The sequence below is a fragment of the Chrysochloris asiatica genome, unplaced genomic scaffold, assembly GCF_000296735.1.
Source record: "Chrysochloris asiatica unplaced genomic scaffold, ChrAsi1.0 scaffold00290, whole genome shotgun sequence".
Taxonomy (NCBI): Eukaryota; Metazoa; Chordata; class Mammalia; order Afrosoricida; family Chrysochloridae; genus Chrysochloris; species Chrysochloris asiatica.
Genome location: NW_006408808.1, coordinates 1,900,738 through 1,904,708, shown reverse-complemented (window position 1 = coordinate 1,904,708; position 3,971 = coordinate 1,900,738). Strand labels below are relative to the sequence as shown.

The 3,971-nt window shown below is 42.3% G+C and overlaps 1 pseudogene; it reads left to right on the top strand.

The window, feature by feature from the left end:
- The window catches only part of LOC102819471, a 25,615-nt pseudogene extending 21,905 nt beyond the window's left edge, over positions 1-3,710 (top strand).
- The last annotated feature ends 261 nt before the right edge of the window (positions 3,711-3,971 follow it).

The window sequence follows — 3,971 nt, the reverse complement described above, 5'->3', positions numbered from 1 at the left end:
CAGAGTTCTGGGACCATCCCTTGAGCCTGCTTGGTCAGGTATTCTGTATTGTTGGTGGTGGTGCTCTTTGCTACACGTCCACCCGATCCTCCATCTTGCTGTTCTCCCACCTCTTTCCTTATTAATTTTTAAGTGTACCATTGATCTAGAAATATATTCTCCCAGTAAAACTCTGAAACTGCAAAGTTAGTGTTCTCTGACTGGTTTGGTGCTATTTGTTGAGGCTGGTTTGATTCACAGTGACTGTGTGTATAACATAATGGAAGACTCTGCTGTCCTGCACCATCCTCATAGTCATTGCTGAGGTTGAATCCATTGCTGCAGTCACAGTGTCAACCCTTGTCTTAGAGGGTCTTCTTCTTTTTTACTGACCCCTTTATTTACCAAGCATGATATTCTTACTGATAACGAGTCCCTCCTGATGACAGGTCCAAAACATATGAGACAAAATCTAATCATCTTAGCTTCTAAGGAGCATTCCATTGTACTTCTTTGTTCTGCTTTACCGACTTCATAACTCAAAGGCATAGATTCTTCTTTGGTCTTCCTTATTCTTTGTCCAGTTTTTGTATGTATATGAGGTGATTGAAAACATTATGACTTGCATCAGACACACCTTAGTCTTCAATTCGTGGTTCTTTGAAATATTCCTTGAGTTTTGGGAGCCAAAAGAAGTTTTCAATGGAAAGATCAGGACTTTGGGTGGATGGTGTAAGGTTTCCCAGGGAAATTCTTGTACAATAGCCCTTGAGAACATCTGGACAGTGAGTAAGAAAGACTGCAGAAGGACTGATGCTTTTGAGTTATGGTGTTGGAGGAGAATATTGAAAGTGTAATGGGCTGCCCAAAGAACCAATAGATCTGTGTTGGAAAAAGTGCAGTCAGAGTGCTCACTGGGAGCCAGAATGGCCAGACTTTTTCTCTCTTACTTTGAACATAGTATCAGGAGGGACCCTGAAGAAGGACATCATATTTGGTAAAGTGGAGGGTTGAAGAAAGAGAGCAAGACCCACCAACTAGATGGATTGGCACAGTGGCAGCAACAATGGGCTCAAATATAGTAACAATTGTGAAGTCGGCCCAGGCAAAGTGGAGGGCTGAAAAAAGAGAGGAAGACCTCCAACTAGATGGATTGGCACAGTGGCCATAACAATGGGCGCAAATATAGCAATAATTGTGAGGTTGGTCCAGGATCAGACAATGCTTCGTTCTGTTGTGCTTAATGTCGTTATGAGTCAGTACCAACTTGATGGAACCTAACAACAACAACAACAACCCTCGAAGAATGAGCAGGTGAATGGTCATGATGGGAAAAAAAAAAAAAAAGTCTTTGGTCCAACTTTCCTTTTTCTCACCAATGCAATTTTCAATTTTCTTAAAACGTTTTTCTAATTAGCCTCCATTATCATCCTGTGTCCTTTGAGAAAATGTATCAAGATTAACTCTTGGGAATCCCAAGACACTGTCACTATAACCTTCCAAGCTGCTCTCTCTGCCTTGAGTTGAATTGGTCCAGCAGATCCAGATTCCTTTGCAAGCCACTGTGTTGACTGAATCTTTTCTTTGAAAGCACCCTAATACGAGTAGATAAGAGCATTACTGAGAGAATGTGTCTTCCCCGCTTCACTGACTACAGAAACGTATTTAAACATGTTTTGTTTGTAATAAATCTCTGTGTGTTTGAACTGGAATCCAAATAGCATTCATTTGTTATGTGCCTTTGTCTGCCTGTACACCTGCCTGTGTGACCATAGACTCATATTTTGGCTCCCGTTGGCGTTGTTACCACATTGTTGTTGTTGTTGTCAAATGCCATCAAGTCGATTCCAATTCATAGTGACCCTGTATGCAGTTTCCTAGGAATGGCTGGTGAGTTTGGACTGCCATCCTTGTGGTTAACAATCTAATGCTTATCCTGCAGCACTACTCCAGACCAGATTATATATCATATTCTTTACCTAACATCCTTTACTTTGTTCCTGTCTTAGTGACATGGACTACTTGGTTCAAGCTGTACTCATTACACCTATATTCTGTGCTAATTTTCCTATTACCAAAAATTTCAAATATCTAAAAGACTCAGATTGCCCAGTAGGCAAGGAAAGCACAGGCTAGTTTTCTAATCTGTATGCAGTAGACTGCAAAGTCAGTTTGATCCATAAAATCAGTGGTACAAGCTCACCAGCCACTCCTCAGAAACCCTATACAGGGTCGCTATGGGTCAGAACCGACTCGATGGCACTTAACAATGACAACAAGTGAACAATGGTGAAACTCATGTGAAATTATTCACTAATCTGTAATACGTAAGTACAAATAAGGCTGTATTTATCTTGCTTATTGAGTAATCTGCCCCCTGAGTATCTACAATCTAGAGAATGAATCCCTCTCCTCTTTCTATCCATAGCGTTTTTTTTGTTTGTTTGTTTTTTTGGTGTGATTTTCATAAGTAAATTGCCAGACCTTTTTTCCTAGTCTGTCTTAGTCTGAAAAATCTTCTAAAATCTGTTCAGAAGCAGTAACATGAAAGCCTATGGTGGCACAGGGTTCTTGACTGTGAATGAGGTCTCCCTCATAAGAGGCAAGAATTCTACCACTAAAACACCTCATAGTGCAGGGGACAAAAGCTTGATTGCAGATACAGCTGCCTAACATTGGCCTGCATTGTCAGGTGCAGGCACGTGAACCAGCCTTTGGACAACTGTGACCTTTACACAACTGAAGAGTTCAGTGGCTAAGAGCTGGCTCTGAGCAGCTGAGCACCCGCTCTGCTCAGGTCCCTGAATTTTGGGTCCCAGACCTGGCTTTGGCATCCTTGTTTTGCTGCATCCCTCACTTGGGCCTGTAAGAGGTTAAAGGAGAGTTCCGGAAGGTGTTGTGAAGCCAGAGGCCGGTAAGGACAATCAGACAGACAGGCTGACACCAGCATAGGGAAGGGTGATATTCTAGAACCACAGAGGCCACACGTAGATCTCCAAAAGCAGCGTGATGGAATCGTACCTTTGCGGTTTGCTCACAGAGTGACTGAAGAGGAAGTAGATGTGCTTGTCCATGGAATGTTTGACCAAAACCGAAAGCTCATCATAGAACATCTTCCTGAAACAAGTGACTCATTGAATAAAAATGAATTAGTAAAAGAAATGGAACCAGAATTAAGTTCCACCTTAAGAACCAGGATCTTCCTCTGGAAATGGGAAAGTTGGAGTAGCTCCGACAAAGTACTATGATGATATTTATTTTGATTCTGATTCTGAGGATGTAGTCAAAGTAGCGCAGTGATCAAGGTGGGGTGAGAATGAAAAAGAAGAGATGACTCCAGATTCTAACAAATGATGAATTACTCTATGATCCTCAGTATGAGAAGGGAGGTCAGGCCTGGGTTGATGCACACAGAATGCATAGGAGCTACCACGGTTTGGGGATATAGTGGCTGCGTCAACAACAGCCTGTTCCTCATAGTGATGCTGTCTTGAATTGCCCAGCATGCATGACCACACTGTGTCTTGATTGTCAAAGGCATGAATCACAGAAATCTACAGAGCTATGTTTGTGAATGGTTCTATCAACAAAGAGGAGACTTCAAGATACATAATCCCAGAGAACAGGAAGAAAAGGTGGTGCTGTAGGAGATGAGGTCCAACCCTGAAGAGGCTGCGAAGCAGGTGGAACAGGAAGTAGCAGACATCTACGTGAACAGTCTTGTGCACTGAATGTTCCCTTGGAGTGTCACTCTGCACAAAAATAAAGTCTTTCAGTCGTTCAATATTTCAGCAAATCATTTTTCAATAGTGCAACTGTTACTTGCTAAGTATTCTATATAACTCAAGTATGGAGAGTAATTTTCCTTCTGCCTCATCATAGCACTGGGAGTGTGGTGGCTTTGTAGGATAAGAACTGCACTTGGAACCACAAGCTTGGTTGTTCAAGCCACCAGGTGCTCCATGGGCGAAGGATGATGTTTTCTGTTCCCG